A 22126-nucleotide genomic window follows, 5' to 3' on the forward strand; every position below is an offset into this window, starting at 1 on the left:
TAATGTTTTGACAGTTCTCTTACGTCAAAAATTTTGACCTACGTAATAACGTTTTTGTAGTAAAAATACTATACATTCATATTCCAGAATATCAAAAAATGCTATTATGAAAAGTTGTTTGAAATTAAAAACTATGTTTTAATATACGATTACATCATTCTAATCGAAAAAAATTTTTTAAATTTTTTCTCAAATTACGGATACCCATCATCATTTTATTACAATTTTGATCACTAGTATATTATCAATTTTACGAAAAAAAGTTATTCTTCATAAAATGCTCTATCCGGTCTAAAATCTAAGATACAACTAACAGATATCAATCTTTTGCAATTTTATACGAGGTATGTAAAAAATATGAATTTTACTTAAGAGTTAAGTGCTTTTATTATTCACAATATTTTAATTAGAAGGATGTAATTGAACACTGAAACATATTTTTAAATTCCAAACAACTTTTCTTAATAACAATTTTCGATATTCTGAAAAGGTGCTTTACTCTTGAGTGAAATTCATATTTTTTGACATACCTCGTACAAAGTTAATAAAATTTGACATTAGATGGTTGCATCGTAGATTATGTACGATGCAGAGTATTTTATAAAGAATAACTTTTTTTCGTAAAACATAATAAAAAAGTTATCAATAGGTTTCAAGTTACGCAGACATACTGTATAAGAGCTAAAAAAATTTTGTTGCTGAACATTTATTATTGTTGAAGCTTATTATTAAATGTATTTTAGGTAAGTTTTGTAGAAAAAAGTTTTGATCACTTTGTATAAACATTTTTTTAACTGGTAATTTTCGGTTTTTGTATTACATTTTTGTTATCTTTCTTAATTTTATCAAAAAGAAATAGTTTATTTCATTTCTATAGTAAAATAATTTAGTGCATTTTAAACATTACATCCTAAGCTTTAAGAAAGCACCTATAAAACTAATAAATATGTTCAAACTTGAGTAATACCGTCTTAAAATGGTGGTAATTCTGTAAAACTACGAAGTTTTAAAAAATTACATTTTTGGAGACGTCGTATCATTTGAATTAAATTTTTGAGATTTTTTTTGAGAGAAACATCGTTTAGTAAGATGTCTGAAAGGTAAGCTGTGCAAAATTGAGAGTTTTATAAGAACAATTGTATTAGTTACACATTTTTAAATCATTTTTAAACCAAATTCATGTAAGTCTCAATTTCCGCCCACACCATACTTAAGCCCATACATTTTATTTCTTTTTATTACAACCATAAGATAGCTAAATTATTCTTCTATCATGACCAATTTACAAAATTTTATTTGATCGATCAGTTAAAGAATTACATTAAAATAACTCAACCGTGCACTTCGCCGTACGCTAGTTTACAGTGCGCCAATGTTTGTGAGAAGGGTGACTTTAGCGTCATAAATAAAAAATTATAGAAGCTATAGATTTAATTTTAGAAAAATCTTTATAGAAGGTTTTTTTTGTAAAATGTTCTGAATTTTTCAACGGTCAAGTCAGTTTTTTTCTAAAATTTATATTTTCGGAGTTATTTAAAAAAAATATCTAATTTCGCAGTTCATTTGTTTAATAAAAAATGAAGCACCCACTTCTCGAGTAGAACTTTTTGATATGTTGTTTTCATACATTTCTTAATCAATTTACAAAAAGTTCTATCTTGTTTGATTTTTTCCGAAGTGAAAATCTATATGCACTCCCCTACATAGTATATTACTTATATGAAACTTTTAAATCAAAGTGCAGATTTTTAGATATACATATTGTATTTATTTAGAAATTTTTATTTTTTCACTTTTAATCAATCCCCTTAAGTTTTCAATAATTGTTTTGGTTATATTACTTCATGAGGTTTGTTTTTTATTAATACACTTTACGCATTTTTCCCTAAAGACCCCGAAATATAAACAGATTTTTTAGCTTCTTATTTTATCCTTATTTTCGACTTGATGTATTAGAAGTAATTATACCTAAATTCTCCCGTATTAGCCCTACGGCACGTAGATTTTTCCGCAACATTCTACTCCTCCCCCTTGTCTGCGTCCCCAGGGATTAGGCTGTGTAACTTGTCGACCCACTTTCTCTTGATATTTATGACAAATCTGAACCGTTTCAAAGTTTGCAACAGCAGCGAGCGCAGTCTTATTTCCCTCTGAAAAAAGATAAACTTTTAAGGATCAAATTGTAATTTATCTTCCCCATTTTATGGCCCGTCGACTTGCAGTCACTGCCAGATTACCTTAGCATTCTACATTTGACAAGTATAAAGCAACTAGTATCACCGGATTTTGACGATATAAGCCCTTCCCGGATTTTCCTTTTTCTTTTAAACGTTTAAAGCGGCTTTAGAAAAATCGCCTACACACGAGTTGAATTTTCATTCGGAAAAAAAATGCGCGATGTAATGGTTAATGACGCGGTAACAAAGGAAGGAAGGGTGTACATCCTGATAATGTGTATAGGATGTAAGCGGATTAAATAAACAGAGTTAATATGCAAATATTTTATCCTAATTTCCATACATCACGATAAAAGAGTATGTAGAGGCCATTTTTAGAGTTTGGACTTAGAAGGGATAAAGTTGAATATGTTAGAGCATGAAAATACACATCAATAATGGTAGGGGAGCAAAGTATGCTAAATGTGCAGTCACTCGAGCGTTATGGGGACATATTGGGTTGTAATTATTAGGTCCTAAAACCAAAAAAAGTTAAGTGAAGTTTTCCATTTTAGTGGGGACTTTCTATTTTTAATTTAATTTTCCATTTCCAACAATCGTTTTTTTAGATTATAGCGCCATCTATCTATAATTCGAAAAAATGTTTCGAATAAAAGTTACTTATTTTTACGTAAGGAATCCAAATCTGCAATAAAAAATGAGGGCTCCCATTTAAGATTTTAAAGTAACCCATTTTGTGTTTGAGGCCATTCGATAGATTTTTAAAAATATTGAATAAATGTATTTTGCAGTTTTTCGATATGATGTTCATTTCGCGGGATTCGTATTTAAAATATTAAATTTACCCCCCACCCCTCTCCGTGGAAAGTCGTGTTTGGTATCATGCGATAGATTTTTAAAAAATATTGAGCACGTATTTTTTAGTTTTTCGTTCTGTCATTAATTTCGCAAAATATTCGCTTTTTTCTTGTGAAACTTTGGGACTCACCTATTTCCTTACTTAAATCGTCAGATTTTTGAAATATACACTGTTTTGCATGTACTTAACTTACCTTATCTTAATCTGACGATTTCGAGTTTTTCTAAGGATAAATTTTTTTTCGACCCCCCCCCTTAACGAACTGCCCTGCATTAATTATTAGTTAAAAATACTGTTTTGTTTGCTTTCATTCTAAATTTTCATAGTTCATATCTAAGATTAGGACGAGACGAACGCACACCCTGAGTGACTGATTGGAGTAATATTTTCGAATATTATTTCAACTAGATGGGGTAGTCTATCGCCCTACTCGTTTCAGGATTTTCGTTTCAAATATTCTTCATTTTTCTTCATTTTTATCTATGAGGCGCATTGTCTCGGCTGCGTATGTAACTACTGGTGTGATTGTTATAAATTAAATAAATAATTAGTAAATATTAACCATAGCAATAAATATTGAACTCAACAATTGAAAATATCACAAAACGTTAAATAATATTAGGTATATAAATTGATTTAACCCAATTTAATAAAGTTACGTACGCAACTGCGACCCTATTACAAATCGGCTATCTTTCTCACCAATTAAGAACACAATTATTAATTTTCCTCATTATGTACATTCATTAGAATCTTTTGTTCTTCGTGAGATCTTAATACTTAGTCCTTTGCTTCGGATATTCCACAGTTACTTGAATTATATCTATTTACCTTAATCAATGTAGGTAACGGTATATATCAAAGGGAAGTCTCGGCAAAGGACAATAATTAATGTTGCAATTATGTTGTTACAGATTCGCCCCTTACAATCACAATGGCTGATCGATCCTTCAGGTAACTCCACCTCTTCCAGATCTTCGTATTTCCAAACGATTTTCTAACATTCATTTTAACTACGCTCGTGTACATGGATAGTTTAATTACACGGAAGATTGCTCCTTGTGCTATGTAATTACTTAAACTGGCAGAAACTAGTCAAAAAATTCGCTTCCTGGATTTATGTGAATATTTATTGTACTAACACAGGGTGTTTCATTGGGAAAGTAACATACGTTAACTGTAGAAAGATGACACTTGGGCCGTCTCGAAAATACCATACTTAATGGATCTTACTTCATTAATAACAAAGATACTGGGTCTTTTATCTATTTTGCCATTTTCTTATTTGGTTCATAACTTTTTAACCACACCATATATTCATTTTATATTTGGCACGCAAATATCCTTTAAGGTGTACAATAAATTAGACAAGGCGGAAACGGCGGGTTCGTTGGGAAAAATATTCCCATGAGATATTTTTGCATAATCACATTCGTGAGACATCCCAAAATAAGGTTCAAGAAGTCGCCCACGAGAAAAGTGGGCAAATTTTTTTTTAACAATTTTTTTTAATCAAATTGCCAAAATCAATATTTTGGCCCGGACTAATTTTTTTTTAGGTTTTTTGGACCATTCTGGACAAAAAAGGTCTCCTATAATTTTTCTCTAAAGTTGATCTTTTTCGAGTTATAAGCAAGTTAAAATTTGAAAAACGCGAAAATGGCCATTTTTAAGGCTTAATAACTCGGTCAAAAATTATTATTTTGAAAGTCACAAAGTGACTAAATCAAAGTTTAAAGTCGCCGTTACATGATCCTGAAGAAATCTGTGTCATTAATTTACTACTAAGCTGTTATTTTTAATTAATAACAATGAGTGGTTGTATCTTATTGACGCTGCTGTAAATGTGAGTGCGAGTAAGATGCACAATTGGACTGCTGGAATAGCTTCTCTCTCGCACTCAGCATTTACAGCCCCGCACACGTGCATGGCGCTTATTATTATTACTTAAAAATAACAGCTTAGTAATAAAATAATGACAAAAATTTCTTCAGGATCTTGTAGGGGGGGCTTCAAACTTTGATTTAGTCATATATCGACTTTCATAATAATAACTTTTAACCAAGTTATTAAGCCTTGAAAATCGCCATTTTTCGTTCTTTTCAATTTTAAATTGCTTTTAAGTAGAAAACGATCAACTTTAGAGAAAAATTATAAGAGATCTTTTTTGTCCAGAATGGTCCAAAAAATTAAAGAAAAAATTGTTCGGGCCAAAAATATTGATTCTTGCAATTTGATTAAAAAAAAAATTGTTAAAAAAAAATTGGCCGACTTTTCACTTGGGCGACTTCTTGAACCTTATTCTGGGATATCTCACGAATGTGATTATGCAAAAAAATCTCATGGGAATATTTTTCCCTTCGAACCCGCCGTTTTCGCCTTGTCTGAATTAATTTATTTACAATTATTGTAAAAAATCCAGGTCCAAATTAAAAAATATTGAAAAAATGTTCGGATCCAAACAACAACACACAGTACATTAATTTTTTTTAAATGGATTTTGCATTTGAAAAGGGAATGAAAAACAAAATTTATTGGTATACTTTGAATTTTCGGCATAATGATTTTTCTGGTAAAATTTTGAATTTCTCAGCTCTTTATTTATTCCTTCGCTCCAACTTTTTCTTGGTCTACCTCGTTTTCTCCTTCCTTCTGGTTGCAATTTTAGTATTTCCTTTCGTATTCGATGTTCATCCATTATTTGTATATGTCCGAACCAGATACGATGTTTTGTTGTTAGGTCATTCGTGATTGCTCGTTTGATTCCCATTATTTCTCTAATGCGTTCGTTGGTAATCCTTTCTCTTCTAGATCTTCCCGCTGCTCTTCTCCAAATATCAATATCCATTACTCTCATCGTTGCCACTGTTCTTTCTTTCAGTGGCCATACCTCACAGCTGTATAGAGTGATACGTTTTACTACAGTCTCATGTATATCCTATTTTTATTTTCATTGCTGATAGATTGGTCCCATAAAATGCTGTTTAGCATTGTGATGGCTTTTCTCTCGGACGTATTTCTCTCTCTTATGGCTTTGTCTAATGTTCCATCGTGCGAAATAGTGATACCTAGATACTTGTAATCACAGCAGTGCTTTATTGTGGTGTTATCGTCTAAAATGACGATCTTTTTTTCTCCTCCAATGCACAAATATTCGGTTTTCTTTTTATTTAACCCTTATCCGGGCAAGGTGGGCCCAACGGGCCCGAGACGCCATTCTTTTATCACAAACTGATAAGAAAATTTTTATTGAATTTTATGCATCACTGAATTTGTTTAGAAGTATGCTTCCTTCAACTAGTCCAGAAAGCCACTGCGCATCCGCTAGGAAAAATATTCTAATTCGGATTTTTTGCACAACCTTACTCAAAAAGGACTCCTTTTAACAAATTTGCATGTTGCCAGGACCAAAAGGTGGTCAAAAATTTTTTAAACGTTTTTTTTTGTTTTTTTCGTAAAATTAATTTTTTTGCATGAAAAAAAAAGTTTTTTTTAGGTTTTTTGGATCATTCCAAATAGAAAAGGTCTTTAGTAACTTTTCTCTAAAAATGATAGTTTTCGACATATAAGCGATTAAAAATTGAAAAATTGCGAAATCGGCCATTTTTAACCCTAAAAAACTATGTGAAAAACTGAACATTTGAATGTTACCAAGATAGGTAGATATTCTTTAAACATCGATTGATGAAATCCCTAAGACTTTTTTGCAATACAATATTCAAAACTCCTTTGCTTTTTAATTGCTAATCAAGCGTGCGCGACCCTATTTTCCACCGACAGTATCAGGGGTGGGCAAAAGCAGGCCCGCGGGCCGGATCCGGCCCTTTTACTTACTTTATCCGGCCCGTTGAGAAATCCCGCAAACAATTTTTTAAGAGCATAGGCGCAAAGCTTTTTAAATGCATTCATTTTTTCGAATCCTGAGAAAATTAATAAGTATTTTTGAAAAATTTAAACGCTGAATGAAATATTACATTATTGCCGAAGGCCGAAAGTCCCTGAAAACTTCCATGTTTATTTTAATAAATCACAGGGGTAAAAAAAAGAGGAAATTCAATGTGTTTTTTTAATTTCAAATATCTCATTCAAAAGAAACTGCTTGTTTATTCTAAGGGATTTTCGGCCCTCGGTAATAATGTAATCTTTCATTCTGCGTTTAAATTTTTCAAAAATGTTTAGTTTTCTCAGGATTTGAAAAAAAAAGGAATGCATTTAGAAAGCATTGGTCCGAAATTTTGCGCCTACGCTCTTCATCTCTGTTATGCGATTTTGTTAAAATCAACAGTATTAGTGTTCGTAGCGTTCAATGAAATGAATCTCTATCTTCTGTTTTTCTTAAAAGCATCTATGTTTAACCCGGTCCAGGCGCGAATATTTCTCGTTCAGTGTGTTTTTGTCGTCTACCAGGACCCTTTTCTTTCGATTTTACCCTTCATAATCAGCTGCTGCAACAACTTACAACAACGTACTTATCATTTCTAAGTATGTGCCTTTTCTCCTTGCTGTCTTTCTCCTTTTAACGATTTCTCACCATTTCGTTCGTAGTACGATCGGTCCATGGTATTTTCAAAATTCTCCTAAAAAGCCACATCTCAAAAGCTTCCAGCTTTCTCATTAAGTCAGCATTAACAATCCAATAAACAAGAAAAGAGTGGATATACCATTTTTATTATTATCCCGATTTTTTATAAGGTTCTCTGCCTTTCGGTTCCCAGTTTCCAGCTTCGTTCGTCCGTCGTTGCGTTCGCCAGGGTGAAGGTTCCTTTTTGACATTACCTTTTGAATGCCACAGAAATAGGATTCTTTCGGCCCTCCTCTCTTCTTTCCCTTGGCGTCAATTTTAAAAGTTGTTTTGGCAGCCTGTCGTCGTCCATTCCTTTTACATGACCATACCAGATCAGTTGTCTCCTTTGAATTTCGTCGATGATGGTTGACTTGACATAACGTTTTACCATTTGATATCAAATTTGCAGACTGAATCTTTGGTTACTCAGAAATTTCCTTATTTTCATAATAAGGCTGCTCTTGAATTTCCGAATTTCATTTTTATCTGGATCCTTGTTATGGCTTAATATAATGGACTGCATTAAACATTTCGTAATTTTACTGGGAACAAATGGTTCGCATGTACACCCACATCCAACTATGACAATTTATTATTAGTATTATCTATTATTAACAGTCAAATGTCTTTCTCCAAATTCTTTAAAATGATACTTATAGTATTGTTGTCAAAAAAATTTCTTGGGCAGAGAAAAACATCCACCAAAAACATTAGCGTGTGCGCAGCGTAAATACTGGGTATGGTATAGGTCTGCGGCCCGGGAGACATTTTGAAAATTCCATTTTGGCCCGCGCTTAAAAGTATTTGCCCACCCCTGGACAGTATGGTGCAAATGAAAGTAATAAATTCGTTATTTCGTAAACCGGCGACTTTAAGGTAAAATCCCGAAACAGGTCGATTTTTATTTTTAAGTTATGATATTGTGGCATATATGGAATACTAGTGACGTCATCCATCTGGACGTGATGACGTAATCGATGATTTTTTTAAATGAGAATAGGGGTCGTGTGCTAGTTCATTTGAAAGGTTCTTCAATTCTCTATTCAGTAATATAAACATTTACATAATTATTTGTACAGGGTGTCCAAAAAATTTTTATTAAATTAAATTATTTGACAAAAAAGCAGTAGAAGGACACCCTGTATAAATAATTATGTAAATGTTTACATTACTGAATAGAGAATTGAAAAACCTTTCAAATGAGCTACCACACGACCCCTATTCATATTTAAAAAAATCATCGATTACGTCATCACGCCCAGACGGATGACGTCACTAGTATACCGTATATGCCGCAATATCAAAACTTAAAAACAAATATCGACCTGTTTCGGGATTTTTCCTTAAAGTCGCCGGTTTAAGAAATAAAACTAATTTATTCCTTTCATTTGCACCATACTGTCGGTGGAAAATTGTGTCGCGCACGCTTGAATAGCAATGAAAAAAAAAAGAAGTTTTGAATATTGTTTTGCAAAAAACTCTTCGGGATTTCATCAATCGATGTTTAAAGAATATCTATCTACATTGGCAACATTCAAATTTTCAGTTTTTCACATAGTTTTTGAAGGTTAAAAATGGCCGATTTCGCAATTTTTCAATTTTTAATCGCTTATATGTCAAAAACTATCATTTTTAGAGAAAAGTCACTAAAGACCTTTTCTGTTTGGAATGATCGAAAAAACCCTAAAAACCCTTTTTCAATGCACAAAAAATAATTTTAGGAAAAAAACAAAAAAAAAACGTTTAAAAAATTTTTGACCACCTTTTGGTCCTGGCAACATGCAAATTTGTTAAAAGGAGTCCTTTTTGAGTAAGATTGTACAAAAAATCCGAATTAGAATATTTTTCCTAGCGGATGCGCAGTGGCTTTCTGGACTAAACATAGTCATGAGCTATTCAAAATATTCATTATAATTTTTGAAATTATTACGTTGAAAGAATTTTGTTACGTAAAGGGGCCACACGGGCTGTCGGACCCTATTTGTGTTTATACCTAAAGTCTTAATCTATATTACAGAAGTTAATCTGGCAGTTAGGTAATGTTTTTGTGGATCATATAAACGACATTTATGATTCCGGAAATCCAATAATAAAGTCTAAACGTGTCACAAACAATGTAAAATCTCTTTGATGTGAACATCAAAGAGATGCTTACAATAGGTGTTATATCTATTCTAAATGAATTTTAAAAACTGATAATCATTGTTAGAATGCAATAATATTGTTAGGTAGGTACCTATACATATTTTGAAATAAATAATGCTATAATCTGATATCAGTCGCATGATATCGATATTAGTGTCGAGAACTAAGCTCCTAAAATTATATTGAATTACAGTGAAAGTAGACAGTGCGAATAAAATGTCCCAAAAACCATTATCAGCTGCAGAACTGCAAGATATTGCTAATAATGTATGGGATTCCGATGATGAAGGATCTCCTGAAGCAGGTGGCATTGAAAGTGACTCTGAAATTGAAGATCATCTTTCGGAAGCAAGTGAAGAGGATGATTAGCAAGTAGTATTGAGTGATAATGAAGAAGAATATGTAGCTACAAGTTCCCAGATTTTAGAGTATGTATTTTTTGAAACTAAGGATTGAATTAACTGGAAGAGTCAACCACAACCGACAGGACGTATGCGATACTGAGACATAATAAAAATCAATGTGCACAAAGTAAGGTTAGCCCCTGGTCAAAGTGTAGATGATCCTGTTGATTCCTTTTGTTTGTTTGTGGACGAAAAAATTGTGAATGAAATAGTAAAGTGTACAAATAAAGAAGACGAAAAAGTCCTGGGGATAGAGAACTGGAAATATTGCGACTCTACAGAGCTTTATTGGACTACTACTAACTGCAGGACACCTGAGTGCCAACATCCATAATGTAGATATACTTAATACGCGATGTGTGGAATCAAGTCAACCAAAACTTTTAGAAGTACTATTTATCAGGAAAAAACATAACCTTCCAAATGTTTATTACTTGTGAATAAATATTTTTTCTACAAAAGTTTTCTTGCATTTATAGTAGCATACTTAATCTAGACAATTTAAATTTAACTTTAATAAAAAATCAAAAAAATAATATTAGAAATATATGGGTAAATATAAATAGTACATTCAAGAACAGTGGTGGGCCCAACGGACCCGAGTTGCCCGGTTACGTAAGTAAAATGTGTTGCCCGGATAAGGGTTAAGTACTTCTAGACCCCATATATCATACTGTTCAATTAATTTTCGTGCCATATAGTTTAAGTCGTCATAATCTTGAGACATTATTACTTGATCGTCTGCCAAGTTGAGCGTATATACCATAGCAAGTGATAGTAAGTGACTTGCTGTTGCGTTTAGTAAATTTCAATTTCCGACTTATCATCGACTTATTTCGTATGCTTTAAATGATGACGCACAGGTAAAGATTCAGGGACTCAACTGTACTATTCAAGTTTCCTCAATTCGTCATCGATCTTTTACATCGTTTGTAAGTCTTGAGGATTACAAATTCGGGGCAATTTTAACATTAGTGGGTATCTTGCCCAAGACTGGATGTGCAAGCTCATTTTTTCTTGTTTTACTTCCATACAAGCTGTAATCAAGAAACGCCTGCATCTGCGTAAAAATGCTGTTTCAATTTATGATCTAAATTTTAAAATTCTAAAATTCATTTCTAAATGTATATTTCGTTTGAAATATTGATGCATTTGATGAATTTTACCAAATGTTCTTTACAATTTTCTCCAGGTTTCTTCTGCAATTTTACAGATGTTTTCATTTCGCGATGTTTTGAAGTTGAATTGGCCCACTGGTTTTGCCACAAATTTTTGACATTCTTTACTTTAATAAATAATTTTAAATCATTTAGCACTACATTTTCTACTTCGCGAGGTTTGACTGGTTCTTGTTTGTTGGGCTATGCGATCCTTGAATGTCGATGTGTGAAGGAACCCATATCAATTTACAGCATGGTTAACGTTTTGTTTGATGACTAGATTTTTTTTTTCATTTTTATCACACCAGCACATCATGTGTTGTGTAAAGTAGGCTAATGGTATTGATGGAACCGAGAGAATCGGTAATTATAAGAGCATTGGATATACAGTATATCCCTGTAAGTTGTATCCATATGGAAAACTTTTTTATTGTTAATTTTACGAAAAAAAGTTATTCTTTATAAAAAGTTCTGCATGGTCCAAAACCAAAGATTCAACCATCAGATATCAAATTTTATAGATGTTATACGAGGTACATATGTATGTCAAAAAGTTTGAATTTTACTCAAGAGTAAAGTAGCTTTATTTTTCACATTGAAAATTGCTATTATGAAAACTTGTTTGGAATTAAAAACTATATTCTAATATGCAATTATATCCTTCCAATTGAAAACATTTTTTTTTTGAAAAATTATTGTTAATTAACATTATTTTCAGTTATTTCAATTCTGATAACTCGTTTATTATTAATTTTACGAAAAAAAGTTATTCTTAATAAAAAGTTCTGGATGGTCTATAACCTAAAATACAACCATCTTATATCAAATTTTATTAATTTTATACGAGGTATGTCAAAAAAGATAAATTTAGATCAAAAGTAAAGTACCTTTTAGACAAGGCGAAAACGGCGGGTTCGTTGGAAAAAATATTCCCATGAGATTTTTTTGCATAATTATTACATTCGTGAGACATCCCAGAATAAGGTTCAAGAAGTCGCCCACGTGAAAAGTGGGCCAAATTTATTTTACCAATTTTTTTTAATCAAATTGCAAAAATCAATATTTTTGGCCGGGACATTTTTTTGTAGGTTTTTTGGACCATTCTGGATAAAAAAGGTGTCTTATAATTTTTCTCTATATTTGATCGTTTTCGAGTTATAAGCAATTTAACCCGCGAGTAGTCTTGATGAAAAATTTTGCAATTTTGATAAAATTTCGTTAAGTGCCTCGAGGAAGGGTGTAGTAATGCGTAGGAATTTTTTTTCTTCTTCTTCTTTTTGTGGAATTTATGGCTTTGGGGAGAGCCAATTAGCTTTAACCCGCGAGTAGTCGCGCCGTTAGATAGAATCTCACATTTCATCCTTTTTCGTAATACGTACAGTAAAATTTGTCAGTAACGGCCACTAAAAATGAAAGAACTATTGGCCGATATAGAAAGGTGGACGGTATTGCCAGTTTTTGTAGTCTACATATAATTGGTTTGGGAAATTTTTAAACTGGCCGTTAGGACAGGTGGCCGATGTTGGCAGGTGGCCGTTAACACAGGTTTTTTTAATAAAATTGTTAGAAATACATATTTTCAATATAAAAAGCAGATAAAAATAGTACAAAATAAAAATTTGTTTTAAATTCGTATTTTGAGATAGAATCTCACACGCGACTATCTACGTTACAGAAGTGAGCGCGACTACTCCCGGGTTAAAATTGAAAAAAAAAAACGAAAAATGGCGATTTTCAAGGCTTAATAACTCGGTTAAAAGTTATTATTATGAAAGTCAGAAAGTGACTTAATGCCCCCCCCCCTACAAGATCCCGAAGAAATTTTTGTCATTATTTTATTACTAAGCTGTTATTTTTAAGTAATAATATTGAGCGCCATGCAAGTGGTAGCCGGCCGTAAATGCTGAGTGCGAGAGAGATGCCACTCCGGCAGCCCAATTGTGCATTTTACTTGCACTCACATTTACGGCCGCCTACCACGTGCATGGCGCTCAATATTATTACTTAAAAATAAAAGCTTAGTAATAAAATAATGACAACAATTTCTTCGGGATCTTGTAGGGAGGGCATTAAACTTTGATTTAGTCACTTTCTGACTTTCATAATAATAACTTTTAACCGAGTTAATAAGCCTTGAAAATCGCCATTTTTCGTTTTTTTTTTTAAATTATAAATTGCTTATAACTCGAAAACGATCAACTTTAGAAAAAAATTATAAGATACCTTTTTTTATCCAGAATGGTCCAAAAAACCTACAAAAAAATTGTCCGGGCAACAAAATATTGATTTTTGCAATTTGATTAAAAAAATTGTTTAAAAAAATTTGGCCCACTTTTCACGTGGGCGAATTCTTGAACCTTATTCTGGGATGTCTCACGAATGTAATTATGCCTTACATTATTATTGTCTATTTATAGTTCAGAATATTTCAATTAGAAGGATGTAATTACATACTGAAACATAGTTTTTAATTCTAAATAACTTTTCATAATAACAATTTTCGATATTGTGAAAAATAAACGTATTTTACTCTTGAGCGAAATTCATATTTTTGACATACCTCGTATAAAATTGATAAAATTTGACATACGATGGTTGTATTTTAGGTTTTAGACCATGCAGAACTTTTTATTAAGAATCACTTTTTTTCGTAAAATTAACAATAAAAGAGTTATCTGAATTGAAATAACTGCAAATAATGTTGTTATCCATAATTAAAAAAAATCAATTAGAAGGATGTAATTGCATACTAGAACATAGTTTTTAATTACAAACAACTTTTCATAATAGCAATTTTCAATATTGTTAAAAATAAAGCTACTTTATACTCTTAAGTGAAATTCAAACTTTTTGACATACCTATCTAATCTTTCATTTTTCCGACTGTATGTATAAGTAGTAGAAGTTAGAAAATTTTGTAAGTTTGTTCTTAGAGGTATTTTTTATTAAGGAGCAAGTAGTGAGTAGGGGAGTATAATTTTTTGGTTAACCATAATCATTTCAACTCTGTTATTAGAAAAGTCTTCAACATAATAACGTTTCGGGTTATCATGATTCTAGCTAGACCAATATTAAAGCAATTATTCGCTTCCAGAAGAGAGCGTCTAATATTAACAGTATTTTAAATAAAGGTATTTTTATAAGATAAAAACTTCCATGCATATGTACAAACCTGAATAAAATAGACCCAAGGAACTTGTCCTGCAGTTGCTTGATTATATTGACTCTGCAAGACAAGTAAATACTTTAACAGGTACCTAGTGTATATAAAATAAAGCATAATCTAAACATTTATTTTCTAATTCTCCTCCTGAATATATTTTAATATGTTGTTTAGCAGTAACTATAAAACTACGTAGCGCAAAAACCACAAAACACTTAAAAGTGTATCTTAAATTACACTCAACCAAACTTATAATATGGAAACACTATGTATTTGAAACCTGCAGCTTTTGGAAGCTACAGTAAATCTAATTTTTCTACGACGGTTTAATAATATGCTCATTATTCGCTATTTTTTCATAGATAATAGCACCCATTACTGTACCCGTGAGTAATAATTCATTACTCACGGGCTGAAGTTACTCACGGGTCATTACTCACGGGCTGAAGTTAGATACAAGGGCGCATGCCACTTTTAATATTAATAATCGTATATAAACTGCAAATAAAATTACTTAAACTTGTTTATTTAATACAATAATTATTGTAATTTATATCAATAATTAACTTCGAAAAATTTTTAAAGTAATTTTAACTGTAACAATGTCAGTATATTTTTTACGTTTATTTATATTTATTTTTCAAGTTATATTGTGTTAAATATGTTATAACATATTAGTATAGTTATATTATTATATTAGGTATATATTATAGTTAAATGTAAATATACAATATAACTATATTTTATATGAAATATGTCCACCGACAACAGCCATTTCCTATTTATTAGATTCACTGACAGTAGGTACAAATTTAAGCTTATAATTTTTCGGAAACGAATAGAACTTATATTGACTATTTCTAGTTATATTTTTACAATAAATAAGAATTTGGTAATAGTAGGCAACCAATTATTCAGCCACGTAATAGGGGTAAATAGCATTTAGGTATTTTTGTAAATTATTATAATTTAAATCTCGAGTAGTTCATAATTACATTTTTTACTAATTAAATTTAAAAAAAGGTCGTAGAAAAAGTATAGTATTCTACTCGCATGTAATGGCTATTACTCACTCTGATGAATTACGACACTCGCCTACGGCTCGTGTCGCAAACTTCATCATCGTGAGTAATAGCCATCATTACATGCTCGTTGAATAATATACTATTACTTACCGTTGCACGTCATTATCTACGCCAGAGATCTAAGTTGACATAGTTGCCAAAGTCTAAAAAAATCCTGAATCCATTTTAAATCAAATATATCACATAATTATTGTAAACGTGGATTATACTACAAAAAAAATTAATATTCAATGTAAATACAGTAGAACCCCGCAAATCCGAACTAGTTGGGGGGACAGCCTGTTCGGATTCCGAAAAGTTCGGATTATCCGAAAGTTAGCCTAAGAAGCTAACGAAGATGATTTTTAAAAGATTTGGACTGCCACCGATCCCTTTATGAAACTCTATCCGCACGTTTATGCCTCCAATATTCTAAAGCTGAAAAATATTTAGATCACTGAAATATTAAATCGCTAACGCCAGTAGTTTTGTTTCGTCACGGGACATGGGAATTCGGCCATGTAAATGATTCATTTAATTTGTAATCTGGATATTGATTACACTATGTTTCTCATGTTTCTTATCTTTTTCAATGTTTTCGTTCATAGTATACCATGGAAAATGTGTATTATGCACATTCCTTTATTGATTGTGTTTAGTCTAACTCCACGCTTTTATTCACCCATTAGTGTTCCAGTGTTTAACACTGTAGCTAGCATCTTACGTAATTATTTTCTCACATAAGTCACATAATAAACATGTTTTTAAATTTTTATTTTGAATTTCTAAAATTTTTTTCCCTTTCCGTTGGTTCGGATTTGCCGAAAGTTCGGATTTGCGGGGTTCGGATTTGCGGGGTTCTACTGTAAGTAAAAACTTAAGAAATAGAGAACAAAAATTAAGTTACAATCTTTTAAGATTTGCAGTGCAAGCGTTTTTGCACTGCATTGTTAATAATTAAAAACGGCCCCGAATTCTTAGCATGAAGCCGGTAGGTTTCTTTGTATATGTCTACAATAACAACTAAAAAAGTTGTCAGATACCTCGATTATTCCAAGTCGTGATAAAATTAGGTGTAATTTATATTTTTATAGTAGAGGATCTTTTTATAGTAAAGTAAATAATAAAAACAGTACATATAATAAAACAGATACTTATAGACGAGGGCATTTAGCACAAAATAAATAAATTTTTAAATATAGCACCTAGAGACTTGCAGTTTTTTGCATTATGTTTAGGATGACGTCAGGAAAAAAGTCTACTATTCAAAAATATGTGGAAATACATAATTGCACTGTAAAGTGCATAAAATGCATCCAAAATTGCATAAATATAAAAATAAAGTCAAAATCAGTATACTAAGGAACAAAATTTATTATTTGGGGGGTTTTTGTGGTCACTGAATACGATTAGGCAATCAGAACTGACTCCCGGATCACCTGGTGCCCAAGGGCAGTGCAAGAAACGTCATCTTCTGGAGTTTCGATGGTTTTCGGCGTTAAATCGATGCAAACGGATTACTCACGTGTTTTAGGGATCACTAAGTACTAATATGCCATCAGAATTGACCTCCGGAGTACCTGGTGCCCAGGGTCGCTACTAAGGCACGTCATCTTCTGGAGTATCGAGGGATTTCGGCACTAAATTGATGCAACTGGACTATTCGGGGGATTTTTGAGGTGGTTAAACACGAATATGCCATCAGAGAGATCTCTGGATCACCTGGTGCCCAAGGTCACTGCAAGGGACGTCATCTTCTGGACTCTCGAGGGTTTTCGGTATTAAATTGGTGCAAACGGATTACTCGGGGGTTTTTGAGGTCGTCAAACACGAATTGAATTCATTCCGGAGTACCTGGTGCCCAGGATCGCTACTAAGGCACGTAATCTTCTGGAGTTTCGAGTGTTTTCAGCATTAAATTGATGCAAACGGATCACTTACGGGTTTTTGGGGTCGCTAAACATGAATATGCCATCATAATTGAACTTCGGAATACCTGGTGCGCAGGGTCGCTATTAGGACACATGATCTTCTGGGGTTTCGAGGGCTTTCGGCATTTAATTGATGCAACTGGATTACTGGAGGGTTTTTGAGGACGCTAAACACGAATATGCTATCACAACCGGCCCCCTGTGCACCTGGTGCCCAAGGTCATTACAAGGGACGTCATCATCTGAAGTTTTAAGGAATTTCGGCACTAAATTGATGAAAATAAATTACTCGGGGGTTTTTGAGGTCGGTAAACACTAACATGTGGTCGACTACCGACCACAGATCACCGACTAGTGATCTTTAAAATCTTAAGACATCGACTTAATGTCGACTACTTTTTAATGTAGAATGTAACAATAATATAATTTAGAGGTTTTTGCACCTATTGAAGTGGCTAGTTACAATTACTTGTACACTGGACATAAGTAACCACATTTTCTAATTTTTTTCAACTGTCAAAATTTAACCCTTTTGCTTTTTAATCTTAGTGGTTCACTTATTTGCAGGTCTACACTGATGATGGTCAGTTTGACCGAAAACGTTTTGTACTTCAACTACCTGGTGGATAAATTTTAATAATTTTAATAAATTCATATGCCTACATACAACAGAAGTGTCTACTTCATTGCACGTTGTCAAAAAGTAATCCATTTTTCATCAATTTAGTACCGAAAACTCTCGAAACTCCAAAAGATAGCGTGCTTTAGGCACCAGGTGCTTCGGTGTCTTTTTTGATGGCGTTTTCTTGTTCAGGTACCACAGAAACCGATGAGTAGTCCGTTTTCATCAATTTAGTACCGAAAACACTCGAAAATCCAGAAGATGGCCTGCTTTAGACACCAGATGCTGCGTGGGTTGGGTTTGATGGCATATTCATGTTCAGCAACCCCACAAACTCAAGAGTAATCGGTTTGCACTAATCTAGTATCGAAAACTACAGAAGATAACGTGCCTTAGGCACCAAGTGCTCCGGTGTATGTTCCGATGGCGTATTTATGTTCAGAAATCGCAAAAACCCATGAGTAATCCATTTGCATCAATTAAGTATCGAAAACCCTCGAAACTCCAGAAGATGACGTGCCCTAGGTACCAGGTGCACTGGTGTCTGTTCTGATGACGCAATCGTGTTCAACAGCTCCAAAATCCGACTAGTAAGTAATCCGTTTGCATCAATTGAATGCCAAAAACACTCGGAACTTCAGAAGATGACCTGCCTTAGGCACCAGGTGCTCCGAGTATAAGATCTGATGGCGTATTCGCGTTCAGCAACCCCAAAAATCTATGAGTAATCCGTTTGCATCAATTTAGTACCGAAGAATCTGGAAGCTCCAGAAGATGACGCCCCTAGCAATAACCTTGGGCACCAGGTCTCCGGGATTCGGTTCTGATGGCATATTCGTATTTAGCGACCTCAAGAACCCCTCAGTAATCCATTTGCATCAATTTAATGACGAAATTTCTCGAAACTCCAGAAGATGACGTCCCTTGCAGTGACCCTGTGCACCAGGTGCTCCATGGGTCTGTTCTAATGGCAAATTCGTGTTTAGCGACCTCAACAACCCCCCGAGTAATCCATTTGCATCCATTTTATGCCGAAAACCCTCGAAACTCCAGAAGATGACGTGCCCTAGAAGCTATCCTGCGCACCAGATTCTTTGGAGTTCAATTCTGATATCATATTCGTGTTCAGCAACTCCAAAAACACGTAAGTAATCCGTTTGCATCAATTTATTACCGAAAGACCTCGAAACTCCAGAAGATGACGTCCCTTGCAGTGAGCTGGGCTTCAGGTGCACAGGGAGTCGGTGTTGATGGCATATTCGTGTTTAGCGACTTCAAAAACCCGTGAGTAATCCGTTTGCATCAATTTGTTACTGAAAGCCCTCGAAACTCCAGAAGATGACGTCCCTTACAGTGGCCTTGGGCACGAGGTGATCCTAAGGTCTATCCTGATGGCATATTCGTGTTTAACCACCTCAAAAACCCCCCGAGTAGTCCAGTTACATCAATTTAGTGCCGAAATCCCTCGAAACTCCAGAAGATGACGTGCCTTAGTAGCGAACCTGGGCACCAGGTACTCCGGAGGTCAATTGTGATATCATATTCGTATTTAGCGACCCCTAAAACCCGTGAGTAATCCGTTTGCATCGATTTAATGCCGAAAACCATCGAAACTCCAGAAGATGACTTCTCTTGTCGTGACCTTGGGCACCAGGTGATCCGGGGATCAGTTCTGATGGCGTAATCGTATTCAGCGACCCCAAAAACCCCCCAAATAATAAATTTTGTTTCTTAATATATGTACTGATTTTGACTTTATTTTTATAATTATGCAATTTTGGATGCATTTTATGCACTTTACAGTGCAATTATGCATTTCCATCCATTTTTTAATAGTAGACTTTTTTCCTGACGTCATCCTGAACATAATGCAAAAAACTGCAAGTCTCTAGGTGCTGTATTTAAAAATTTATTTATTCGGGTGTTTTTAGTGCTAAATGCCCTGGTCTATTATAGTAAAGTATATAAACAAATATGAAGTGTCATCACCGCAACTGTCGAATAAATGTTACCAATTTATTCTAAAATGTCACCTTCGTTCGATTACAGTTACAGTGTGTTCCGAACAAATCTGCTTCATAAAAACGCGTTAAAATCCATTTATACAAATTCAATGAAACATATTGTGTATTTCTTTAGGTTAACATTAATAGAAATCGTCAAATATTATTTATACGCGTATATAATAACATATGTCTAGTGGCTCTAATTCCAGTGTACTAGGCAAAATGATTCTAAAAAGAACACACCTACCGCCTAAATATTTCGTGTTGGTACCATGTGACGTCACAGGCTATGACGCAGATGACGTGCAACGGTTAGTAAATTAGACGAAGTATATACAGTATGTGTAAGTATTTTAGTTGAACCGATAAGAAGAAGAGTTGCTGTGCCCAAGGAATATATAGCAGGAGAAAGTTACGGAATCCCGAGTTAATCAGGCAGCACGAGATTGATCACGTAAATTGGTGTCTTCAACACCAAGACTGTAACATTGGAAATTGGAAAAGTGTGCTATTTTCAAACGAAAGTAGGTTATATAAAATCAGGTGATTAACGATGTACCTACTTAGAGGGCGAGGAAGGGTCATGTTTTGGGCAGGAATTATGATCTGTACAAAAAGTCCTTTAATTTTCATCCAACTAACTTTAATAGCTCATAGGTATGTTGATTTGGTACTATATCCTGTAGTTAGGCTCCGGAGAGGTGCAATAAAAGAAAATTAAATTTATCTTTAATTCGCTTAAAATAATAAAAAATATCAGATGATTCCATATAAGTTTCTTTGTACATGTGTAACATAAAAGATCGAAAGATACCTCTATACTCTAGTAAACATTGATCAAAGCTGTCGTATGGACTAAAAGGAATGAAAATTCAAAGAGTACAAGTAAAAGAATCGGAAATCCGAAGGAAAGTACCTATACCATTTCTGAGATAAAAATTTGCAAATTTTGTACATCTAGCAGATCAAAGTTTAGTATTATGTTCAAATGCTGAGTGGGAAAAATCAATGGTACTAACATTGTTTATATAGGGTATTTTAAAACAATGGTACTAATCAAAAGATAAGCCAAAATCGAATTTTAATGCTACAAGTAAAAAAAAATAAGTACTCATTTTAATGTTTATGAGATAAAAAATAAAAGTATTCCTTCACTTAAATCATTTTCTAACTGTTAAGAACAATCAACTCACCCAAACAATGATAGGCCTCCTATGCGCACGCCAAGAAAGTAAACGCCAGCATGAGGCCAACCTCTCTGCATAAACTCTATAGTTCAGAACCCTCATATTCCGCAAAACGGCCCACAAACCTTTGACAACCTCCACGCCCATTTTGGGCATGAACCATATCCTGGCAGATTAAAATCAAGAAAGCGGGTCCTTGGTACCTTGTTAGACGACAAAGCAGATTTCAAGTTGACATGGTGCATGCTGAAGCACTTATGAACTGGCGTAGCACTGAACATCAAAACCAACACCAGCTAATTAACTAACATTGGACACAGCCCAATACTGGGCTCAGAAACTACAGTTTTCTGGACATGAAAAAGTAGTACCTAGTACCTAGAAGTACCTGGAATATTGAACAACGGATAGGTGAGGCCCAAAAAAAAGAGATAATAGTAAAATCAAAAGGACAGAAATACATGTTTTACATGAATGTAATAGTTATTTTTAATGTACCAAGTCAGTAAAGTTACTCTTTATGGAACGAGTCTGATAATATGAGCCGAGCGAGCCTAGCGAGCGAGGCGAATAACATACGAGTTCGATAAAGAGTCTTTATTGACGTAGTGCATACAAAATTTTATCGCCAGCAATTTGATATTGGTTTTAGTACTTACTTACAATTATTTAAAATTTAAGAATTTTTTTAAAATTTTAGACGTAATAAAAATTTTATGACAGTGATGACAGGTGACTTCTGCATCATGGCCGCTTTCGATTTTTAATCGATAGTTATCAATATTGAATAATTCTAAATCGGTAAAGTGTTGATTTATTTTATATGAATATAACTACAAAATAC

General features: G+C 33.4%; 1 protein-coding gene across 1 annotated transcript in view; it reads right to left on the reverse strand.

Moving 5' to 3' along the window:
* Window positions 1-22126, reverse strand: part of LOC114337127 (pseudouridylate synthase RPUSD2-like) — a 398024-nt gene that overhangs the window by 363707 nt on the left and 12191 nt on the right. The window lies entirely within an intron of this gene.

The sequence above is a fragment of the Diabrotica virgifera genome, chromosome 2 (assembly GCF_917563875.1).
Source record: "Diabrotica virgifera virgifera chromosome 2, PGI_DIABVI_V3a".
Taxonomy (NCBI): domain Eukaryota; kingdom Metazoa; phylum Arthropoda; class Insecta; order Coleoptera; family Chrysomelidae; genus Diabrotica; species Diabrotica virgifera.